Consider the following 26,723-nt stretch of genomic DNA (forward strand, 5'->3'; position numbering starts at 1 on the left):
GACGAGATGAGAGTTAAAGCTCATTGAATTTGAGTACGAAATTATCCACAAACCAGGGAAGGAACAAACTTGCAGATGGATTGAGAAGGAAAATAGAGTAATATAAGCTCTGGGACTGGATCTTTGCTGAGTGACAAATAACACAAAGCACCGGCGAGGAGTGTAAACAGTATAGTAAGCAACTGCATTTTAACATGCATGACGGATTATTGCGTAGAGAAACAAAATTAGGACCACAGTGTTTATGCCAACAGAGTTGAAACAAAAAGTACTACATGAAGTGAATGATAACGTCTTACCAGGCTGTGTGGGCTGCAGGGCAACAAATTGGAGAGTGACAGAAAAGTACTGGTGGAAAGGAAGGAAGAATGATGTCGATCAGTATAACAGAGATTGTGCAGAATGTGCACAGCGTGGGGGTTTGAACTGAAAGCAAATACTATTGCAGAGATTTCCAAAAGCAACAGAACCATTTAGTTTCATTGGGGTGGGCGTGATGGGATCATTCAACTGAACACCAGCAGGTAACTGTTTTGTGCTGATCACGTAAGACCACTTTTCTCGTTGCACTGAGATTGTGCTGATGTTAGACCAACAGGCAGTCACAGTTATGCAGGCGTTAGTCAGTAGCTAGATGTTGAAGTTTGGGGTGCTGGAGACAATAATTACAGTGCAATAGACAAACTTTATGTTAGACCTGATGAAAGGGCTGTGTCAGTTACCAAAAATTACAAAGCTAATAACAGAACCACTTCATCCTCAAGCTAACGGAAGAACAGAATTATTTCAGTGCACAATTAGGAGGATGCTTATTTATACTTGAATGCACACCATTCATATTGGGACAAGTATTTATCCTTTGTAGTGAGTATGGTTAACTCCAAAGTGCACACTAACACAGCGTTATCGCCATTCGAGGTGGTGTACGGCAAGAAAATGCCATCGTCATTTGATATAATTATTCAGAAGGGAGCCAGAAATGGAGAGTTGATCCTGGAATTTGCAAGAATGACGAAGGAAGTATGGAAGTGCTGTTCCTCTTTGTTGCAGGTAAAGTGTGGGGGTTTCAAAATCATCACCTGAATTGAGATATTCTATTTTCAAGGCAGCACACAGACGGTCATTTGGTTTAGTGTTTAATGTATGAGAACTACAAAATAAGACAAGGAGGCCAGAAGAGGTATTTTCGAGGTTGTAACAACTACTAAACAGCAACAGAGTGCTTATGGAGATATTGAAGCTGTAGTATTAACAGTTCTTTATTGACAACAACAACACACATATATATACAATGGTGGTGATCGATCACTGCTGTTACACAAACATGAGAGAATATTAACTGAAGAATATGCTGTAAGTCCAGACCAAGTCCAATAACAATCTATGTTCATCCTACAATAACATGTAACTATCCAAGTCTGTGAGTGAAACCCTCAATGAGATCAGCTGAAGCACAGGCGTGCCGCCACGAACACTTGTCTGTAGTGATGCTACCATCAAGTGAATCAGGCGCAGTTGTATTACCTTCTCGAGGGTGCCATCAAATACGAAGTTATCGGTCATAGTGGTGAAGTATGTAGGCGCACAGCCACATCCCTCCCTCCTCCAGGGAGGCGATGCGCCAATTGTCAGTGAACGAAGGTGGAGAATCAACCATACTAGGTCATTGGCGATGGGCAGGCGTGGACAAGAAGACTGCAGGGTCTATTCAGTTTCCCCGGCAGCAATGGCCATGTCAAAAATGTAATGGCAAATAATGGTTGACAGTGCACCTCCATTGGCTCATCGGTGTCCAAAGAGGCATCGGCGTTGTATGGCTGAAAAGTGAACTGGCTCTGGCCTCCTGGGACATATGGCCACAAGTGGCCCAGATAATGGCAGGCCAGGCGCGCTATCCACCCAACCTGTGGTGATAATGGAGAAGCTGCTACAATAGCAGCAGCAGCAGACAAAGGCCACGAGAATGGAGAAGGGGCAGCCCAAAGCTCCCATGGCAGGTTGGTGTCCAGGCAACCATTGTTAGTCACCAGCAGAGGGTCCATTGTACCCAGCACCTACATCTCAACATCGCCTTCACCCAACAGCACATCAACTGGAGGGACATCCATGACACCTGGCATCTGGGGTGGGGCAGAATTCATAGGACAGCTATGTGCCATCAACTAATGCGGCAGTGGAGGAAGTGTCTCAGGGCCCTAACGAAGGCACAGACAGTTCTGATGGTAGAAGAGGGGCGCCCAAGCGGTGTCCACTGTGAACATCCAATGGCCATGCATCACATGCACCACTGCAGGCGTCCACCCTGGTCGCCAGACAAACGTGCACTCCCACATAGCTTTGCACAAGTGTAACATGAAGGATGCAAATGCACCTGAAGTGGAGGAGCAGGACAGAGCTGATGAGACAGCGCCCAGGAGTGATGGCCTTAGGGGATTTCCGCCAGGTTGCGCCCACTCAGTTGGGTGGTCCCGCATGTGCTGATAAACAGGGGTGACACTGAGTCTGCTAACAAATTCGCCAACCACTTTTTTTAAAGAATCTTAAATGTGTATACCATACACTCCAACTCCCACTCGACGCAGGCGAAATGGAGCGGAACTGAGTTGGGTAATACCGTTGTGGGTGCAGAAAGTCTGAAAGAACGCCGAAGTGAACTGTGAGTCATTATCAAAAACAATCTTCTGGGGCAATCATTCAATCATGAACACATGGTTGAGAGCCCGCACACAAGCTTCAGCCATGGTGGAGCACATGACGTATGAATAGCTGGCCAGTGCATCAACTGCTCTCAATCACATGGAACTACTGAAGGTCCTGCAAAGTCGATGTTGACACAGTCTTGGAGTATAAACCCGTGGTGGAGCCGCCTCACACCTGGAACACTGTCTGCATCCACAAATGACCTTTTCAGTGTCCAAGTAAACGTGTGTGACAAGCGGCTTATGATTTGTGACGAGAAGGAATTTGTTGCCATAGAGGAAGACCCCTGTCAATGAACCATGGACCTTGCCATCAGTGGGGTGGCTTGTATGCCTCAGCTAGTGAGACAGCCGTACTGTTGGTGCAACTATAACAGAGGGGTATCTATTGAGAGGCCAGAAAAACGCGAAGTTCCTGATGAGTGGCAGCAGAATTACCAGTAGTAGCAGGGCAACAGTCTGGGTGATTGACTGACTTGGCCTTGTAACATCAACCAAAATGCCCTTGATGTGCAGGCAGTGCAGACAGTTGAAAGCGAGGGGAAAGTACAGTCATATTTTTTTCCAGGGGCATTCAGCTCTACTGTACGGCTAAATGATAATGGTGCCCTCTTGGGTAAAATACTCCAGAGGTAAAATAGTGCCTCATTTGGATCTCTAGATGTTGACTTCTCAGGAGAATGTCATCAGCAGAAAAAAAACTTGAGAACTATGAATTGGAGTGTGGGTGTTAGCTCCCTTAATATGGCAAGCAGGTTAGAAACTTTAAAAAGGTAAATGGATTGGTTGAAGTTAGATGTATTGGGAATCAATGAAGTTTGATTGCCGGAGGAACAGGGCTCCTGGGCAGGTGAATACAGGTTATAAATACAAAGTCAAATAGGTGCAATGCAGGAGTTGGGTTAATAATGAATAAGAAAATAGCAATTCGGATAAGCTACTATAAATAGCGTAGTGGACTCCTTTTTATAGCCAAGATAGACATGAAGCCCACACCTACCACAACAGGACAATTTTATGTGCCAACTAGCTCCGCAGATGATGAAGATTTTGACGAAATCTATTATGAAATACAATAAATTATTCATATTGTCGCAGAAAACTCTTAGTGGCATAGTCACTGTAGTGTAGTGGTTATGATACTAGACTGTTACATAGCGGGTCGTCAGTTCAAAACTCACCTGTACTGTAAAATTTTAATTTCTATAATCGATTCGAGTACCTCCGAGAAGTATCCACAAATGTCAAGAGTCATTGAACTGGAATGTTCTGCAACTGTATATATACCGTACGTGTTCTAGCCGGAGGCAGTTCGCTCGGCGCTCTTGGACGTGCAAATGCTGAATAAACCTTCGTTAAGTGAAATTAGTGTTCGTCATTCACACCTTCTTCTACGTGACACTATTCTGGTGGAGACGCTGGGTATTAGAAACTGCGATAGTGCACAATATCGACGACACAGTGGCTCCCATCAGGACATGACAGAGCCGCCGTTTACGTGGCGAGAAACCCGAGTTCCAGCCATATTCAACAGATCACAATCTTTCGGAGAGAGAAGAAGAAGAGGACAGCAAGACTGTGCCGCCACACGAGACATCCTTCCTGGTTCTCTGGTGACGATGGCCAAGATCCAAATAAGTGACTGAAGGTATATGAGCGTATAGCCAAATTTAACAAATGGGATGATACCGTGTATTTGGCTAACATATTTTTTTACTTGTATGTGTTCTGGCAGGAGGCAATTCGCTCCACGCTCTTGTATGTGCAAGTGCTGAATAAACCTTCGTTTTATGAAGTTAGTGTTCGTCATTCATCTAATTACATCTTCTTCTACGTGACAACATAGTTAAGGAAGACCAAAATTTAATTGTGATGGGAGACTGGAATTCGATAGTAGGAAAAAGGAAATGGAAAAATAGTAGGTGACTATGGTCTGGGGAAAGGAATGAAAGAGGAAGCCCCCGAATAGAATTCTGCAGAGCATAACTTAATCATAGTTAACACTTGGTTTAAGAATCATAAAAGAAGGTTCATACGTGGAAGAGACCTGGAGACGCCAGAAGGTTTTCAAATTGATTATATAATGCTTAGGCAGACATTTAGGAACCAGATTTTAGTTTTTAAAACATTACAGGGGCAGATGTGGACACTGACCACAATTTATTGGTTATGAACTGTAGATTAAAACTGAAGAAATTGTCAAAAGGAAGCAAATTAAAGAGACAGGACCTGCACAAGTTGAAAGAATCAGAGGTTGTAGAGAGTATCAAAGGTAGCATTAGGCAATGGTTGATTAGAACAGGCCAGAGGAATACAGTAGATAATGAGTGGATAGCTTTAAAAGTTGAAATAGTAAGTATCAAATAGGTAAAAAGACAAGGCCTAGTAGAAATCCTTGGATAACTCAAGAGATACTGAACTTCACTCATGAAAGAAGACAATATAAAAGCGCAGCAAATGAAGCAAATGAATACAGATGTCTAAAAAATGAGATTGTTAGGAAGTGCAAGATGGCAAAACAGGAATGGCTAGAGAACAAACGTAAGGATTTAGAAGCATATTTCACTAGTGGGTAGATTGATGCCACCTACAGGAGAATTAAAGAGACCTTTGGAGAAAAGAGAAGCACCTGCATGAATATAAAGAGCTCAGATGGAAGAGTATATAGAAGGTCTGTACGCGCGAGTACTCTAGAAATGGAAGAGAACGTAGGTGAAGATGAGATGGAAAATATGATACAGCGAGAACAACTTGACAGAACTGTGAAGGATCTAAGTGGAAACGGCCCAGGAGAAGAAGACAAGCCGTCAGGACTACTGATAACCTTGGGAGAGCCAGCCATGACAAAACTTTTCCATCTGGTGCGCAAGATGAGACAGACGAAATACGGGCTTCAAGAAGAATATAGTAATTTCAGTTCCAAAGAATGCAGTTGCTGACAGGTGTGGAAATACCGAACTACAAGTTCAATAAGTCATGGTTGCAAAGTACTAACACGAGTTCCTTCCAGAAGAATGGGAAAACTGATAGAAGCCAGTTTGGATTCCAGAGAAATGTAGGAACACATGACCCAATACTGACCTGAAGAATTATCTTAGAAGACAGGTTAAGGAAAGGCAAACCTACGTTTGAACATTTGTAGACTTAGAGAAGGTTTTTGACATTGTTGACTGGAAATCTGAGGGTAGCAGGGGTAAAATACAGGTAACGAAAAGCTATTTACAACTTGTACACAAACCAAATGGCAGTTATAAGAGACGAGACACACTAAAGGGAAGCAGTGGTAGAAAGGGAGTGAGACGGGGTTGTGGTCTATGTTACTCAATCTGTCACTGCCGGCCGGGGTGGCCAAGCGGTTGTAGGCGCTGCAGTCTGGAACCGCGCGACCGCTACGGTCGCAGGTTCGAATCCTGCCTCGGGCATGGATGTTTGCGATCTCCTTAGGTTAGTTAGGTTTAAGTAGTTCTAAGTTCTAGGGGACTGATGACCTCAGACGTTGAGTCCCATAGTGCTCAGAGGCATTTGAACCAATCTGTCACTGAACAAGCAGTAAAGCAAACCAAAGAAAAATTTAGAACAGACATTAAAATTCAGGGAGAAGAAATCGCATTCTTCAGGTTTGCCTATTACATTTTAATTCTGTCAAAAACAACAAAGGACTTAGAAGAGCAGTGGAACGGAATGGACAGCGTCTTGGAAGGACGATATAAAATGGACATCAATGAAAACAAACCAAGAATGATGGAATGTAATCGAATTAAATCAGGTAATGCTGAGGGAATTATAGTAGGAAATGACACACTTAAGGCAGTAGATGAATTTTGTTATTTGTGCAGTAAAGTAACTGTTGTTGGTTGAATATATGATAGGATATAAAATGTAGTCTGGCAATGACAAGAAAAGCGTTTCTGAAGAAGATAAATTTGTTAACATCGAATACAGACTTAAGTGTTAGGAAGTCATTTCTGAAAGCAGTAGTCTTTGTCTGGAGTGTAGCCATGTATGGAAGTGAAACATGGACAATAAGTGGTTTAGGCAAGAAGAGAGTAGAAGCTTTTGAAACGTGGTGCTACAGAAGAATGCTTAAGATTAGATGAGTAGATCACATAACTAATGAGGGGGTACAGAATAGAATTGGGAGACAAGGACTTTCTGGTTCAAAAATGGCTCTGAGCACTACGGGACTCAACTGCTGAGGTCATTAGTCCCGGGAAAGTTGAAGGGGGGGGGGGGGGGGGGAGGGCAAAAATCGTAAAGGGAGATCAAGAGAATCCAGTAAGCAGATTCAGATTTATGTGGGTTGCGATCATTATTCGGAGATGAAGAGGGTTGCGTGGGATAGAGCAGCATGGAGAGCTGCATCAAACCAGTCTTTGGACTGAAGACGACAACAACAATAACAACAACAGACGAAGATATTGAATTTTCAGACTGCGTAATCAATGACCAAAGCCTCCTTTTCAATTTGAGAATAATTGAATTGTGTTGTTGTTAACGTCTTGAAGGCATGCACAATAGGTTGCTAAGAGCAGTCAGCATTTTTGTGAGCCAAGACTGCCCTTACCCCATATGGGGAGGCATTTGTGGCAAGGACAAGCTGTTTACCCAGCGTAAAAGTACCGAAGCTCAGTGATGACTTGCGTAGCGGCGGGATGCCGGCGAATGCTCTGTTGCAGTCCGCAGAACAAACGAAAGGAACATCTTCTTTACGCTGTTTGTTCAGTGGATGAGTGATATCAGCCACGTCGAGAAGAAATTTTGAGTAGTTACGAACTTTACGCAGGAACGACTGAGGCTCCTTCAGGTTTCATGGTGGAGGTTGGTTATCAATTGCCGCCTTGTGCTCTTCCATAGGTTTGGGGCCGTCCTTCGAAAAAAGGTGGCCTAGGTATTCGATTTCCGTCTGAAAAAACTCCGACTTATGCAAATTGCACTTAAAGTTTCGCCTCTTGCAGTTTAGCGAACGCTGTAGGAAGATCAGAGAGATGTTTCTGCCACGATGATGTTATCAAGATAGTTGGCGCAGCACGTTGCTGTGCTAAAAATCCCACCTTCATTATTCTAGAAATCTCTAAAAAATGGCAGGGATGCTCGCGATGCAGAAATGCAGGTACAGCCCAATTGGAGTGTTAACAACCGTAATTTATTTATAGGCAGAATCGGGACGAAGCTGCAAGTATGCCTCTGTCAAGCCGATTTTTGAAAAATACTCACCATCTACATCTACATCTACATGGATACTCTGCAAATCACATTTAAGTGCGTGGCAGGAGGTTCATCGAACCACCTTCACAATTCTCTATTATTCCAATCTCGTATAGCGCGCTGAAAAAACGAACACCTATATCTTTCCGTGTGAGCTCTGATTTCCCTTATTTTATCATGGTAATCGTTTTACCCTGTTTAGGTCGGCATCAACAAAATATTTTCGCATTCGGAGGAGAAAGTTGGAGACGAAAACCCCCTTTGTTTTAATTATGTGCACCGTGGAACCTGTATCATGTCCGTGACACTCTCTCCCCTATTTCGCGATAATATAAAACGTGCGACCTTCTTTGAACTTTTTCGATGTGCTCCGTCAATCCTGTCTGGTAAGGATCCCACACCACCGGATAAGCGTAGCGCAGGCAGTCTCTTTAGCAGGTCTGTTCCATTTCCTAATTGTTCTGCCAATAAAGTGCAGTCTTTGATTAGCCTTCCCCAAAACATTTTCTATGTGTTCCATCCAATTTAAGTTGCTCGTAATTGTAATTCCTAGCTATTTAGTTGAATTTATCGTCCTTAGATTTGACTGATTTATCGTGTAACCGAGGTTTAACGGATTCCTTTTACCACTCATGTGGATGATCTCACATTTTTCGTCATTTAGGGTCAATTGTCAATTTTCACACCGTACAGATATCTTTTCTAAATCGTTTTGCAAATTTGTTTTGATGTACTGATGACTTTACTAGTCGATAAATGACAGCGTCATCTAGAAACAACCAAAGACGGCTGCTCAGAATGCTTCTGTATTACTCGTTGACTTTCCTCTAATTGGTACGTTTGACCCCTCTGACAGGAAACCACGAATCCAGTCACATGACTGAGACGCAGTTTCACTACAAGACGCTTGTGTGGTAGAGTCAAAAACCTTCCGGAAATCCAGAAAAACGGAATCCATTTGAAATCCCTTGTCAATAGCACTCAACACTTCGTGCGAGAAAGAGCTAGCTGTGTTTCAGACGAACAATGTTTTCTGGATCCCTGTTGACCGTTTCTGAATAGACCGTTCTCTTCGAGATAATTGGCTGGCTCTGAGCACTATGGGACTTAACATCTGAGGTCATCAGTCCCCTAGAACTTAGAACTACTTAAACCTAACTAACCTAAGGACATCACACACATCTATGCCCGAGGCAGGATTCGAACCTGCGACCGTAGCGGTCGCGCGGTTCCAGACTGAAGCGCCTAGAACCGCTCGGTCACACCGGATGGCTTCGAGACAATTCATAATGTTCGAACATAACATATGTTCCAAAATCCTAATGCATATCGACGTTAACGATGTTGTTGTTGTTGTTGTGGTCTTCAGTCCAGATACTGGTTTGATGCAGCTCTCCATGCTACGCTATCCTGTGTAAGCTTCTTCATCTCCTAGTACCTACTGCAACCTACATCCTTCTGTATCTGCTTAGTGTATTCATCTCTTGGTCTCCCTCTACGATTTTTACCCACCACGCTGCCCTCCAATACTAAATTGGTGATCCCTTAATGCCTCAGAACATGTCCTACCAACCGATCCCTTCTTCTAGTCAAGGTGTGCCACAAATTTCTCTCCTCCCTAATTTTATTCAGTACCCCCTCATTAGTTATGTGATCTACCCATCTAACCTTGAGCATTCTTCTGTAGCACCACATTTCTAAAGCTTCTATTCTCTTCTTGTCCAAACTATTTACCGTCCACGTTTCACTTCCATACATGGCCACACTCCATACAAATACTTTCAGAAACGACTTCCTGACATTTAAATCTATAATCGATGTTAACAAATTTCTCTCCTTCAGAAACGCTTTCCTTGCCATTGTCACCCTACAGTTTATATCCTCTCTACTTCGACTATCATCAATTATTTTGCTCCCCAAACAGCAAAACTCATTTACTTCTTTAAGCGTCTCATTTCCTAATCTAATTCCCTCAGCATCACCCAATTTAATTCGACTACTTTCCATTACCCTCGTTTTGCTTTTGTTGATGTTCATCTTATATCTTCCTTTCAAAACACTGTCCGTTCCGTTCGGCTGCTCTTCCAGGTCCTTTGCTGTCTCTGACAGAATTACAATGTCATCGGCGAACCTCAGAGTTTGGATTTTAATTCCTACTCCGAATTTCCTTTTGTTTCCTTTACTACTGGCTCAATATACAGACAGAATATCATCGGAGATAAGCTACAACTCTGTCTCACTCCCTTCTCAACCACTGCTTCCCTCTTTTATAACTGCCATCTGGTTTCTGTACACATTGTAAATAGCCTTTCACTTGCTGTATTGTACCCCTGCCACCATCAGAATCTGTAAGAGAGTATTCCAGTCAACATTGTCAAACGCTTTCTCTAAGTCTACAAATGCTAGAAACGTAGGTTTGCCTTTCCTTAACCTAGCTTCTAAGATACGTCATAGGGTCAGTATTGCCTCACATGTTCCTACATTACTAAGGAATCCAAACTGATCTTCCTCGAGGACGGCTTCTACCAGTTTTTCAATTCGTCTGTAAAGAATTCGTGTTAGTATTTTGCAGCCGTGGCTGCCTGTAATTTAGTGGATTACTTCTACTATCTTTCTTGAATATTGATGTGACCTGTGCAACGGATCTTCGGTCGAGCGAACGGTTGTGTATGATTGTTAAGTATGGAGCTCTTGCATCAGCATACTCTGTAAGGAACCTAATTGTTATACGGTTTGGATCAGAAGATCTGTCAACTTAAAGAGAATTTCTTCGCTGCATGGAATGAGGCAGCAGTCGACTATCGATTGAGCCTTAGTGATGGACATAAACCCTCCACACGAACGAAGCACCCTCGTAGTCTTACAACTGGCCTCCAGAGGTGTAGCCCTCTGGCTAGAATGAACTGATTTAATGATGCCCAACTCTTGCGACCTGTCTAATTCGTCCTTGACAGCCGGTTGTAGAGCAAACAGGATAAGTCGAACACAATAAAACTTGGAAATGACTGTTGGTTTAAGGGTGATGTGAGCTTTGTAGTCTTTTGTTGGAACAGAGACGTAGAGCAAACGGTATAAGTCAAACACAAGAAATCTTGGAAATGGCCGTTGGTTTAAGGATCATGTGAGCTTTGCAGTCTTTTGTTGGAACAGAGACTCGGACTCGCAGCCGAGTTTGACCAGTGGCTGGAACGGAATGAATTCGGAAACAAAATGAACAGAATCCTCAATGTGAAATCCAAAAACTGTGAATGTGTCGACATTAAAAATGTTTCATGACGTCACACTGTCGACCACCAAAAACATGATCGCCCTCGTGACATGCTGATACGCAACATCTGTCGTGAGTTGCTCGCCATTACCGACCAAACGACGACTTGCCGAGGAAAAATTGGGGCGACCCAAGTGATGATATGTTTCAAGATTCACGAGAAGCACAGTGGTCCTCGTAACGACCTGGAAACGGAATGGGTATAGCTGAATGTGCAGCTGAGCTCCTGGCCATGTACTGGCGTAATACTATGGACGTATGTAGACTCCACATTCACGACCGAGGACTAAGTGCGATGACGGCCACGACAAACAGCTGCCACAGGGCGTTGTTTATGATAAGCCGCGCACTGTGCTTTCGTGCATGTGCATGGAAACGATCAGGACACAAGGCGAATCTGCATCAGAAGAGGGAACCATTTGACAGCTTGCTGAGAGTGTCGGTGAACGACGCCTTTGATGCGGAAACGCACCCTCTGACACATGTCCTCAAACTGTTCTGTCGCAGCCTGAGACGCCTCAAGCGCCTGAGCTAGAGCCAGAACCTCCTCTATTGCAGCATCTTCTTCGCAAGGCCTTGCGACATACCTCCCTGTACAGAGCAGAACGAACTATGACATCCATCGCGCATCAGAGAGTCAACATAGGACTGATTACAATGAACACAAGTAAATTTGTACTCTCTCTCTCTCTCTCTCACACACACAAACACAAACACACACACACACACACACACACACACAGCGCGCGCGAGCTCGTCGGCGCGCACACACACAAATATCGTTTCACAGGTTGGCAACACTCACAACGTGAACGAAAACAAATGAACAGACATAAACAGTGTCAGTGCAGAATGAGAAACTATTAAAGAAGATGAATTGTAAACAGTGCAGCGCAGGAAATATTACAGAATGCCAAAAACTGCCAAGTGCAGCTGTGAAATGAAGCCTTTCGACGCCAACCGCTGCTAGTAAGGAGGGAAGGAGCAGAATATATAAAAAAAACTCCATAAGTAACTTGCAGACCAACTTTATAAAGAAAACACTGCTTTTAAACTAAAACAATAAAAAATGTACAAACGCATGTACTCAAAAAAATGGCTCAAATGGCTCTGAGCACTATGGGACTCAACATCTGAGGTCACCAGTCCCCTAGAACTTAGAACTACTTAAACCTAACTGACCTAAGGACATCACACACCTCCATACCCGAGGCAGGATTCGAACCTGCAACCGTAGCGGCCGCGCGGTTCCCGACTGTAGCACCTAGAGCCTCTCGGCCACCCTGGCCGACTGTATTCAATTTACAGAACAACCACAGAAGGTGCTTCATAAATAAAAGCGAAATGCGTCTGGTGTATTTCTCTTCAATCAGACTGCAGTCAGCTCAAGACAGATAACCTATAGTAACAGAAATTTGCACTTCCTTCTTAAAACGTAGAAGTAGGCCACCAGCGCCTAATAGGAATGGTCCGCTTTGTTTTGTCTCTGGTGAAACGCCATACGGGAAACAAAGACATGGGTATGCTTAAGAGAACAGGCACTGAGTAACTCACACCGTTCAGGAAACTACAACACAGCCGGTTCCCTCAACAGATCAAGTTTGTGAAGCGAATCAAACGTTGTGGGCTCAGTTCAAGACATGAAAAAGATTGTTGCAAAGACAGGTCCTCTATCTGAAACACTGTGAAATGTTGCTGCAAACATCACACATTCTAGTTCTCATCTTTCGCTTTTTGGAATGGCAGAAAAGCTGTGAGATCAGTTGGGCTTGGAGGCAACAGTTGCGGAGGGGCTGCAGTACCATGACAATTCGTAACCAACAGGCGAAGCAAATCTAATTGCTGCTGTTATTGATCAAACTACTGTTGGTGCTGTTCAAACTGGTGTTGCTTCTGCTGCTGCTGCTGCAGTTGCTCTAATAACTGAACCAACGTCGAATCCAAGAAATCGTGGAACACGCGCGGGAACAAAACAACCTCGTCGCCAAAAACTGTAGTAGTTACAGCTTTTTATTGACGCGCGGCTCACCCCGTCGGAGGTGCGAGTCCTCCCTCGGGCATGGGTTGTCCTTAGCGTAAGTTAGTTTAAGTTAGATTAAGTGACGTGTAAGCCTGGGGACCGATGACCTTAGCTGTTTGGTCCCATAGGCATTTACCACTACCACGCAATTTTATTGACAACAACAGCGCACAAATATATACAAACGTTGTGATCTGAGCAGCAGCGCCGGCCGTGGTGGCCGAGCGGTTCTAGGCGCTTCAGGCAGGAACCGCGCGACTGCTACGGTCGCAGGTTTGAATCCTGCCTCCGACATAGATGTGTGTGATGTCCTTAGGTTAGTTAGGTTTAAGTAGTTCTAAGTTCTAGGGGACTGATGACCTCAGATGGTAAGTTCCATAGTGCTCAGAGTCATTTCCACCATTTTTAAGTACCAGCATTACACAAGCACGAGAGAACATTAACTGAAGAACACATGTAGAGGGCTAGCCAGAACACATGTAATGTTCGTCCCACAATAACACGTAGCTGCTCAACTCTGTGAGTGGAACCTTCACATAGCTCAGCTTAAGCACAAGAGAGGGAGGCCGTGCAGGCGGTGTGTCGCCGGAATATTCGTCCAGCCATTCAGTGAAGCAGCCTCCCTCATACAGACTTCTCTTGGGCGATGTCGAATACGAATTTAGCAGTTGCAGTGGAGGAACATGTGGGTAAGCCACCACATAAGGAACACAGGAAGTTGCTCATGGCTTATGCACAGTTGAAGGAGCAGTTGTAGGAAATGATATGAGTGGTACCACATGAGTCAAGACGGGGGAAAAGGGGATGGATAGATGCTAGAGGTAGAATACTGCAGACTATTTTCAGGGCAGCAGACACAAGAGACGTGAGCGAATTGAAGAAAACAGTGGAAGCTGCAAGGTGATTAGCGGGAGCGAACAGAGCAGCTATGGAGTGCCATTCCACCAAGAATGTGAACTTGAAGAGTGGCATGTTGAACAACACACACGATTCGACAGATTACCAAGAAAGTTATGGGTTATGCCACAGCCTCGACTACCACTCTAAATTGGGAGTTGGAGGCAGTTCCAGCAACGATGCAAGTGCTAGATGCAGGGGTAACGCTGACAAAACTACTGCAGTAACTAGGGGACTGCGTTTGGGATGGAAGAGACGATATTACGTACTTGAAGGAAACCATTCTTCAGGCACTACCACACAATTAAGTTCAGTCTTACTGTCACCTGAACGGTATCAGTGGCAGTTGAGAAATGAGCAAGAATAATTAAGGCCAGAATTACAGCTGGTACCGGAGCTGAGCAGCCAGAACATGCTGTTCTACTACCATTTTGGGGGACGACGAGCAACTATGGGGTGGCTACAGTTGATGCAAGTATCTATGAGGAGTCTGGCATTATGCTCGATTGTACGGATCAGTCAGTGTTCTGGCAGCGAAAAAGCATGCATTGTTTAAATGTTACACAGTGGACACCTATCCAGTGAAGCTCAATGGGGTTGCGAGATTCATGCAAGTTAGAGAGGAGAATGGATTACTAGGGTTAGGAAACAGGGATAGACATGTCGTGATGACTCAGAGTGAGCTTCAGCTATGTTGGAGCAGGGTGGTCACCCTATGCCCGACTCATGAGGCCATGATGGGTGCAAGCACATGCATCATGCAGGGTAAACCAGAGGCCACCCATGCCAATAGGTTGTGATAGAACCAAAGCTGTACTTTGAGAGAGCAGGTTTGCATTTGGTGTACTCACTATACTTGGTAATTGCTATGGGCAAAGAAAGCTCATAGGAACACGACGTTTGGAACTACAAGACAGGGGATTGTTGATCAGTGTGATATCATGGGACTCATGTTTCATTTACCAGCCGTAAGGAAGGGAACTACTCTGTTAAATGTAACGCAGGTGCAACTGTGTTAGCGAGATGAACCCCTAGAGATGTTGTCCAAAAAAAAAACCTTACCTTCTTAAATAACACCTGGGAGACAAGCCTGGAACATTCGCTGAGTCAGATGATAGCCATGCAGGAGGGGTAGATCACAGTTGTTGGGGAATGAAGACTCCTACGCCATCTGTTGGTGTTCTGTTAAGTCTGTACTTCACACTTCCACTGATGCATTTCTTCACAATGTGATGTGGCAGGTAGAATGTGTTTCCAGCAGTACAGTCCTCAGGTGCTATCTCTACCTCGTTCTTCTCAATATATTTCGACATGGTCTCGTGGTAAATGACCTTCAGCTCTTCATTCCCTCGCAGCTTGTTTTGTAAGACGCGCTTCAGCAGTTGTGCGGTTGCAGGAGAGAGGCATATCCTTCTTTCGAGGCAGAGATACAACTCTGCGGCCATATTCCACACAGTATGATTCTCGGAATTCCTGATAAATAGGGTGGTCCATGGGTTTTAATGCTCGCTCTTGATGTCCTGTTATTCCGATTGTCTCCAGGTCCCAAAATCGGCGCACTGACTCATCAGATATATCACTGCAGCTGCCCTGAATAAAGTTGACAGTTGCTCTGTTGACGGTGGTGCTAGATCTGTTTCCACTGAGAACATATCTGTAGATTGTTGGGAGAAGAACCAATGATGGTGATACCTTGATTGGTTGTTCCAAAGTCACGATTCTCCAGTAATAATCAGCCCCAATCAGGATCTCAATAGGTAGATCTTCAGTGTCTCCTTTAGGATCTGCGAGTGGTGTACCACCCCTTAAGGCCATATCTCCTACATCTTGTGGCATTGTTGGTTGCTGTGAAAAATTATTTGTGCTTTCAAAGGCTGTTACTGATATGTGGGAATTAGTGGAGCACCCCATCATATTAAACTGCACCTTCTTCCTTGAGAGTGATGAACTGTAACTGGATTCGAAAGTAGTTATCTCGAGAGTAGTGCTTCCAATGACACTTAGTTGGAGAGATTCGATCAGTGAATGGTGAATGAAACTCGATTGACTCCCTGTGTCCAGGATGGCACGTGTCTGTCTGCTCTTACCAGTGGGTCAAGTGATACTCACACGAGCAGTCTGCAGGTAAGTGAAGTTAGAAGTCAGAGTTTCAATTTTATTTACTGTTGTGGTATGGCTACTACAGATAGAAATGCGATGCTCCCCCTTACATTTCGCACAGGACGCCTTTCCCCGTTTGAAACACTGATTTCTGTTGTGGCCACGTCTCAGGCATAGAAAGCAACGGTTCATTGCCTTGAGGGCGTCGTTTCTTGCCTGCAAGCTTACAGTCTTTTGGCAGTCTTGGCCCCAGTGCCCTCTTTCGCCGCAATACACACAGAAGGGCTCTGAATTCTGTTGTTTCTTCTTGTCCCTCTTCGTTTTAACCTTTACATGGAAGGCAGATGCTGTTGGTACGTAATTTTCGTGTGGTACAGTATCTCCACGAATTTTGCGTGTGTTGATAGCTCCTTCCACCTCTTCATTTAAGAATTCCATAAGGTGGGTGAGATTCCCTTCTTCAATCTTTTGCCTTCGGGCATGAACAAGTCAATTTTTGCAAATTTCTTCAGGAAAGGCTCGAAGAAGTTTGAGTGCAAGCACTCTCCCATAAGAGTCCACATTTTCTCCTAGTGCTCGTAGTGCTTGGATGCGCTTATGGCACTCAATGTAGGTGGAATTGAGAGCCTCTGGACTGCCTGAAGCCGAGGCGTTAAGATTCTCCAAGAAATCCAGGTGACTTTGGATAAATCTGTTCTTATCCCCATATTTGGATTTCAAAATTTGCTTAGTCTGCTCATATGTATCAGCTGTAACAGCAATGCCATCGACCAAGTCCTTAGGTTCCCCATCAAGGTAACCACGGGGGAATACATGCTTCTTCATTGTTGACACCATCGGATTCTCGTCTACGCAAGCTGTGAATTTCTCCCAAAATCGAGGCCAAGCTTCTGTATCCCCTGAGAATGCGTGCAGTTTGATAGTAGGCAATTTTATGTCCATACAGGCATGTTGTTGAGCCGCTGACGTCGCGTTTCTGTCTCCTGAGCGCGCTCCTCCTAGAAGGCCTTTCGCCTTTCGGAGAGCGCGTTTGCATTTATCAGTATATTCCTCACAAGCTTCCGTGTCAGCTTCGTATTCAGAGTCATCCAGCAAGTCCTGTGTTGTATCGTTGAGTCGGGTCAACTCTGTTTCCTGTAGGCGTTCCTGGAAGTGTTCTACTTCTTCTGCAGCTGTAGAACCATCGAAGGCGTTTATTTGGCTGACGAAACGCTTCGCATTCGATCGCAAGGTCGTCCGCTTCCGGCGCAGCCTCCCCAAGTTCGTAGCTGCTGCTTCTGCCATGGTGGGTTGGTGGTTTTGCTTTCTGTCGCGAGAGTGCGTTCAAGGACACCCCGTCAGTTGGATGCTATCGCTAAGGGGTTGCGCTGTCCTGGAGTGTGAACAGTTAGCAGCCCCCTAGTGATGTTTGTAGTTCTCAAGAGATGGCGCGGCCGCGCAGTTTTCAACTTCCGCGACCTCTAGTAGTGGTCGCTGTTGCTAACAGATGGCGCTGCAGTCTACCAATATTTCAGCAAGTCTCATTTGTGCTTTGCAAATAATACGCCAACTGCCCTCTATTGCTCTGCCACCAACAAACATGCACCAAGTAACATACGCACAAATCAATCGCCCCGCAGTGTCCTTTGCTACAGTTTCAGAGCAATGCCGCAACTTATCTGTGTGAGCTGAACGTGGCGTGAAGTGACCGGATTTTGAGATTGAAGTCGCTCAAAACCTTCTCCGCCGGCGTCGAGTCCTCTTTAATGTGTAGTAGCACTCTATCTCTTCATGTCCTCCCGGGTTTCGGCACCAAAATGTTGCTACACACTAGTGAAATCAAGGTTACAGTAAAACTTCTGCTCACACACACCTTTATTCTCACACGTCCATTTTACAGTTACAGTCTCTATCGCTGAATGAAGCCCTCGAAAAGGGACCAAATTTACTTTCGGATATTCTAGCAATCTTACTACGATTCCGCACACTTCCGGTGGGAATAGTGTGTGATGTGGACCAAGCTTTCCTGCAGTTAACGTTGAAAGAAGAAGACAGAGACCTCAGGAGGTTCCTTTGGTATCGTGCTGAGCAAGCTGGAAGTGGTGCCTACATGACCACAAATGACGTGATTGCATATCGCTTCAAACATTTGCCATTTGGACTTGCACCAAGCCCATTCCTGTTGTCAGCTGCCATAAGGGAGCTAGCAGCACTAAATAGTGAAAAATATCAACAATCTTCGGGACTTGTAAATAAGTCAGTATTCATGGACGATTTTGTAGCGTGTGTTAGAGGCAGCGACACCGCTGCAACTGTTTACCATGAACTGACAGAACTTTTCCAGCAGATAAGTCTTCCATTGTCCAAATGGGCGACTAATTCGAATGATCTGAAGGCAATATGGGATGTCAAAGGCCTTGAAGCAAAGACCACAAACCAAGTTTTAGGAATTTATTGGAACACAGAAAATGACTCTATCTGCAGTGACTACGAGAAGATAGCTGAAAATCTAATGGACAAACTGGCTACCAAGAGAAATGTTCTTCGAGCAACTGCTCAGTTTTATGACCCCCTGGGTGTGTTCACTCCTGTTGGGATCGTTTCAAAGATAATTTTCCAAGACACATGGCTGAGGGGTCTTACATGGAAGGAAGTTTTGCCCACAGATCTTGCATGTCGTTGGCACTCATGGGTCTCAAAGCTTCATCACTTGTCATCACTACATATTCCTAGATGGATAGAGACGCTGGGCACAGGTGGCTCTGCGGAGGTGCATGTATTCTGTAATGCATCTGAAAGAGCCTATGGCGCTGTTTTGTATATAAGGACATCTACTAAAACCGGATACACTGTGTACCTTGTCTGTAGCAAGAACAGACTGGCCCCTATCAAGAAGGTAACTCTACCCAGGTTGGAGTTACTTGCTGCATTGGTTGGATCACAACTCCTTCATTACTTTTGCCAGGAAACAGGGTTTGATGCCAACAGAGCTACCTTGTGGAGCGACTCGACAGTCACTTTGGAATGGGTACGGAGTGATCCAAACAAATGGAAAACATTTATCTGTAATCGCGTGACAGAGATATTGACATACACCACACCCAGCCAATGGAGGCATTGTCCGGGAAGCCAAAATCCTGCAGATCATCTCACGCGGGGACTAGAAGCAAATCTGCTAGCCACTCTTTATATCTGGTGGGGTGGTCCATCACGGCTTTCAGAAGACAAGCAGTTCTGGCCACTGGAAATCTCAGCCCCACCTCCATCAATGCCAGAAGCCAAAAAGAGAAAATGTCACTCTGATCACCATCACTGAACCACTACTGGACATTGCAAGGTTTAGTTCATATTGGCGAGTACTGCATATAACTGCCTTTGTATTTCGATTTATCAGCACAACAAGAAACAAAAATAGAATCTCCGGCGGTTTTACCGCTTTGGAATTACAAAATGCCCGTATCTACTGGATCAGAAGAGTTCAAGAGGAACTATTCACTAGTGAACTGTCTGCATTGCGTAAGGGAGAACAATTGTCCAAGGAATCCTTCGTCTTGGTGGTAGGCTGCAATGTGCTGCACTGTCACACTCAGAGAAGCATCCAGTTATATTGGATGGATGTCACCATTGCACTGAGCTTCTCATCAGACGCACACCTGTAAGACCGCATCATCTCGGTGTGCGGATTGTGTTAGGGGAACTGCGAGAAGAATTTTGGATTCTGCGAGGACGACAAGCTGTTCGGAGAATTCTTCACTCTTGCCTACCATGCAATAATACACAGTCGCCGGTACGAAGAGATGGAGGCCCCACTACCACTGGACAGAGTTCAGCCTTCAAGACCATTTGCAGTAACAGGCATCGATTTTGCCGGACCATTATATGTCAAATCTGGACATCATACAAAAAAGTCCTACATGGTCCTATTCACATGTGCAACAACACGGGCCATTCATATTGAACTTGCAACTGACATGTCCACTGACAGATTTTTGATGGCCATGCAACGCTTTGCAGAACGTAGGAGTCTACCAGTCACTGTCTACTCAGACAATGCTACAACATTCCATGCAGCCAACTCAGAACTGGCAGAGGTTTTCAAAACCATGCAGCATACTGACGTACAGCTCTACTGTGCCCACCATGGAATCACTTGGAAATTCATACCACCACGTGCGGCTTGGTGGGGAGGCTGGTTGGAACGCATGATAGGCTCGGTCAAGTACTGCCTGAGGAAAGTTCGTGGTCGCTCGCAGGTGGACGAAGAGAGCTTAAACACCAACTTGATCAGCATAGAAGCCGCAATAAACTCACGACCCATCACTCAAGGAGAGAGCGACACTGCATTGACGCCAGCCCACTTTCTAAATGGTGGGAAATTAGTAACAATTCCATGTGGGCCAGAGCCAGCAACTAGAAAGGACCTTGCCAAGGAGTTCCAGCTCAGAAAAAAGGTCAATGACGACATGTGGCGCAGGTGGAAGACAGAATACCTCCTGCTGCTAAGACAATATCATGAGGTGAAGGGATACCCTTCACAAAGGAAACCGAGAATTGGAGAGGTTGTTCTGCTCCAAGAAGACGGCAAACCACGGCACTTGTGGAAGAGGGCTGTGGTAGAAGAAGTGTGGCATGGCAGAGACAGTAAAATATGGTGCATCATCCTCCGCCAGCCAGATGGCATGAAAATCTGTCGACCGGTCCAGCTGGTCATCCCCCTCGAGATGGACCAGGGTGTGGAGGATGTCGGGGAATGAAGATTCCTACGCCATCTGTTGGTGTTCTGTTAAGTCTGTACATTGTGCTGCCCTCTGCAGCGGATATATTTCAACTGTAACTGTAAAATGGACGTGTGAGAATAAAGGCGTGTGTGCACAGAAGTTTTACTGCGTCCTTGATTTCACTAGTGTGTAGCAACAATAGTATCGAGACAGTAGATGCCAGGTAACTGTGACCTCAAGTGTGGCAGTCCCTAGCGCCTTAGTGAATCTGATTTTGTTCTGCTTAGTTTTTATGTATCTGAAACGATAAGCCTTTCTGAAACCTGATCCAGGGATAATCCTAGTTCCAGTAGATTGGATTGCTCGAGTGAAGGATGAAAAATAGGTTGATAAAGTTGAAGATTATATATCATTTGTCTAGAAATTTAAGAATAGCCGATCTAGGAGCATGTACTTGGATTACAGATTTTGAGGAAAACTTTACCACTCATCAGTAATAACCAATGCAGGCAGGTCAGTGTCACCACACAGGGGGAAGTCTCTTGTTAGGGTTGCATGTCTGGGTGCAAGATTTTAGTGAAACAAATGTGCCTTGGAGGGATATAAGTTTGTCTGAATTTTGTGACAGAAGCATTCCATCTCGTCAGCAGCACCACCACAACACCAGGGCTAGGACAAACACTGAGCCAACCTGTCATTATCACCTGTTGTCACCTGCACTTCGCGCCTCAGCACTACCTGCTGTCTAATTTCCGTAAGGGGCTGAGGGTCAGATCCTGCTTTCAGCATTCTCCATGTGCCACTGCGGTGAACGTGTGCGCACTGAGGGACCGCTCTAGAGACCATTACAGATGTTGAAGCAGCAAGGTGCTGACGTCACAGTCATGGCCTGCTGTCGGCGATGCAGCGTGCCAGCGCAGCGCGTCATCGCCGGCCAAGGTCAACAGAATGAGGCACGCTCTGCTTCACCAGGCCATGATAGAACGTCTACTTAAATTGAGTAAAGAATTCTTTATTGTAGGCCCTCTGCCCCATCATCATTATCACTCACCCCACTTAGTGCAACAGCACTCTTCATATCCTCTCTGAACATCGGTATGATTGTTAATGAAAGTGGTTGCCTTGTACATAGAACGTGCAAAGAATATGAACTTAAATATCCAATATTTTTTGGAGAGAAAATTGTTTGAGCCATATGACTGAATGGCGCAAATAAAAGGGGAGCATCCAGGTTAACTGTTAACTGTGATAACACTGGAAAATGGTGTGCAGCTGAAGACCTGGAGAAAGTGGCTCGCCAGGCTTGGCGAGGACGAAAAACCGTCATAATAGCTTTTTGTAAAAAGATAGAAGGACTGCACAGTGACAAAATCTCTCCGACGAGCTGGCGCCTTATCTCCCACAGTCTCGTGGACGATGGACCAGGCTGCCTTTCCACTAAATACCTGTTATCTGCTGGAGAATGAAATCATTGAATCACAGCCCTATATCTGGAATGTACGTGTTCTATTTACTATCAAAATCAAAAAAATTATCAAGACATAGACAAAGATGACATGTCTCCCACCAGGTCATCTGGGTGGTCTATTTAGTTTTCAAATCCACAATTACTAAAAAAATAATATTTAAAGGTAAAGTAATATGGAGCGAGGTACATCAACACCTACATCTAAATTATTACTCCACAATTCGCAATTAAGTGCCTGGCAGAGGATTCATTAAACCATCTTCAAGCTACTTCTCTACCATTCCACTTTCAAACAGAATGCAGGAAAATCGAACAATTAAATCTTTCCGTGCATGCTGTGGTTTCTCTTATTTAATTATGACGATCATTACTTCCTAAGTAGGTGGGTGCCAACAAAACATTTTCACATTCTGAGGAGAAAGTTTATGATCGAAATTTCATGAGAAGATCCTGCTGCAGCAAAAAAGTCTTTCTTTTAATGACTGCCACCCAATTGGTGTATCATATCTGTGGTATTCTCAGCCCTATTTCGCGATAATACAAAACAAGCTGCCTTTCTTTAAATTTTTTGGGTGTCCTCTTTCAATGCAGATCCCACAACACACCAATACTTCAGAAGAGGCGACAAGTGTAGTGTATGCAGTCTCTTTAGTAGAGCTGTTACAATTCCTAAATGCTCTGCCAATAAATCGCAATCTTTGGTTTGCTTTCCCCGCAACCTTATCTACGTGACCGTCCCAGTTTAAGTTATTTGTAATTGTCATCGTTAAGTACTTAATTGAGTTTACGGCCTTTAGATTTGTATGATTTATCGTGTAACCGACATTTAGCTTATTCCTTTTACTGTTTACACAGGGTGTTACAAAAAGGTACGGCCAAACTTTCAGGAAACATTCCTCACACACAAATAAGAAAAGATGTTATGTGGACATGTGTCCGGAAACGCTTAATTTCCATGTTAGAGCTCATTTTAGTTTCGTCAGTATGTACTGTACTTCCTCGATTCACCGCCAGTTGGCCCAATTGAAGGAGGGTAATGTTGACTTCGGTGCTTGTGTTGACATGCGACTCATTGTTCTACAGTACTAGCATCAAGCACATCAGTACGTAGCATCAACAGGTTAGTGTTCATCACGAACGTGGTTTTGCAGTCAGTGCAATGTTTACAAATGCGGAGTTGGCAGATGCCCATTTGATGTATGGATTAGCACTGGGCAATAGCCGCGGCGCGGTACGTTTGTATCGAGACAGATTTCCAGAACGAAGGTGTCCCGACAGGAAGACGTTAGAAGCAATTGATCGGCGTCTTAGGGAGCACGGAACATTCCAGCCTATGACTCGCGACTGGGGAAGACCTTGAACGACGAGGACACCTGCAATGGACGAGGCAATTCTTCGTGCAGTTGACGATAATCCTAATGTCAGCGTCAGAGAAGTTGCTGCTGTACAAGGTAACGTTGACCACGTCACTGTATGGAGAGTGCTGCGGGAGAACCAGTTGCTTCCGTACCATGTGCAGCGTGTGCAGGCACTATCAGCAGCTGATTGGCCTCCACAGGTACACTTCTGCGAATGGTTCATCCGACAATGTGTCAATCCTCATTTCAGTGCAAATGTTCTCTTTACGGATGAGGCTTCATTCCAACGTGATCAAATTGTAAATTTTCACAATCAGCATGTGTGGGCTTACGAGAATCCGCACGCAATTGTCACGTCATCAACACAGATTTTCTGTGAGCGTTTGGGCAGGCGTTGTTGGTGATGTCTTGATTGGGCCCCATGTTCTTCCACCTACGCTCAATGGAGCACGTTATCATGATTTCATACGGGATACTCTACCTGTGCTGCTAGAAGATGTGCCTTTACAAGTACGACACAACATGTGGTTCATGCACGATGGAGCTCCTGCACATTTCAGTCGAAGTGTTCGTACGCTTCTCAACAACCGATGGATTGGTAGAGGTGGACCAACTCCATGGCCTCCACGCTCTCCTGACCTCAACCCTCTTTCATTTATGGGGGCATTTGAAAGCTCTTGTCTACGCAACCCCGGTAACAAATGTAGAGACTCTTCGTGCTCGTATTGTGGACGGCTGTGATACAACACGCCATTCTCCAGGGCTGCATCAGCGCATCAGGGATTCCATGCGACGGAGGGTGGATGCATATATTCTCGCTAGCGGAGGACATTTTGAACACTTCCTGTAACAAAGTGTTTGATGTCACGCTGGTACGTTCTGTTGCTGTGTGTTTCCATTCCATGATTAATGTGATTTGAAGAGAAGTAATAAAATGATCTCTAACATGGAAAGTAAGCGTTTCCGGACACATGTCCACATAACATATTTTCTTTCTTTGTGTGTTAGGAATGTTTCCTAAAAGTTTGGCCGTACCTTTTTGTAACACCCTGTATAGATGACTTCACACTTTTCATTATTCAGAGTCAGCTGCCACTTTTTGCACCTTACAGATATTTCGACTAAATCATTTTGCAATTGTTTTTGACCATCCGATGACTTTACAAGACGGTAAATGAGAGCATAATCTGCACACAATCTAAGAATTCCCCTCAGATTGCCTCCTAAATGGTTTATGTTGAACAGGAACAGTAGGGAGCCTATAACACTTCCCAGCGGAACGCCAGATATTACTTCTCTTTTAATCAATGACTTTCTGTCAGTTATTACGAACTGTGACCTTTCTGTCAGGAAATGGACGAATTCAGTCACGCAACTCAGACGATACTCCTTAGGCACCTAATTTGATCAGAAGGCGCATGTGAGGAATACTGTCAAAAGTCTGGAAATTTAAAAATATGGAATCAATATGATGTCCCATGTCGATAGCATTTATTCCTTCATGAGAATAAAAAGCTAGTTGTGTTTCACAAGAACAATATTTTCTGAATTTGTGTTGGCTATTTGCCAATAAATAATTTTCTTAGAGGTAATTCATAATGTTCGAGGACTGTACGTGTTCCGAAATTCTACTGCAAATCGACGTTAGTGGAATGGGTCATTAATTCAGTGGGTTACTCCTATTTCCTTTCCTGGGTCTTGGTGAGACGTGTGCAACTTTCCAATCTATGGGTACAGATCTTATTACAAGGTAGCAGTTGTACGAGTATGTGGTTGCTGACTATGGAACTATTGTATCAGCACACTCTGACCTAGCGAGGTGGCACAACCACACTTACTTGACTCGCATTCGGGAGGACGACGGTTCAAACGCGCGTCCCGCCATCCTGATTTAAGTTTCCCATATTTTCCTAAATCGTTTCAGGCAAATACTGGGATGGTTCCTTTGAAAAGACACGGCCGACTTCCTTCGCCATCCTTCCCTAATCCGATAGGACCGATGACGTCCCTGTTTGGTCCCCTGCCCCAAATCAATCAACCAACCATAATCTGAAAGGAACCTGACTGGTATCCAGTCTGTACCAGACGCCTCACTTTTATTAAGTGTTCTGAACGGCTTTGCTACACAGACGATATCTACTTCTAAATTACTCATGTTGGCAGTTGTTCTTGATTAGAATTCTGGAGTATTTACTTCTTATTCTTTTGTGAAGTAATTTCGGAAAACCGTGTTTCGTAACTCTGCTTTAGTTGCGCTATCATTAATAATGTCACCAGTGTTGTCACGCAGTGAAGATATTGATAGCGTTTTGTTGCTTGTGTACTTTAAATATGACCAGACTCTGAGTTTTTTGCCAGATTTCATGTTTACTATCACAAACAAATAAAATATTCAAGACATACAGATAAAGAGGATCTATCTACCAACACATCGGGTGGATAGTTAAATTACTTTTCAAACCCACTATCACTACAAAAATAATATTTAAAGGTGAAGTAATGTGGAGCGAGGTACCATCTACTGATTAAATGATGCAAATACTTATTGTGCCTGCCAATGTGGAGATGGTGCTGCTCGAAAAACAGCACTTTTCCCCAGGCCCTTGTGAGTGGCGGATAATAGATTCAAGTAGTGATATACAACATTTATGAGATGTTATATATCAGTTACGATGTTGTATATCAGTTACCTTGCTTGCCTAGTGTTGGGTTTCCCACTCCTGGATTAGTTCTTGTCATAAGCATTTTTGTGTAAGTAATTAGCATACGATTTAAATTGTGCTTATTAAAAGCAAATCAATATCATCTTGTAAAGGCACATGATTATCGCAATAAAATTCAATCCTCCTTGTCTTAGTTTCGTTTATTTCAAGTTGGGACCCAGTGGTGACCTTGAAGTTTTGTTAACGGTTGCTAATGTTGTTGCATGTGCTGGATGCAGAGTACTGGGTGCGTCCACTGTGCGACAGAGCACAGATGTGAAAGTATAGGTTTGGAACAGTTGTGCTGAA

Source organism: Schistocerca piceifrons, chromosome 3, assembly GCF_021461385.2.
Source record: "Schistocerca piceifrons isolate TAMUIC-IGC-003096 chromosome 3, iqSchPice1.1, whole genome shotgun sequence".
Taxonomy (NCBI): Eukaryota; Metazoa; Arthropoda; class Insecta; order Orthoptera; family Acrididae; genus Schistocerca; species Schistocerca piceifrons.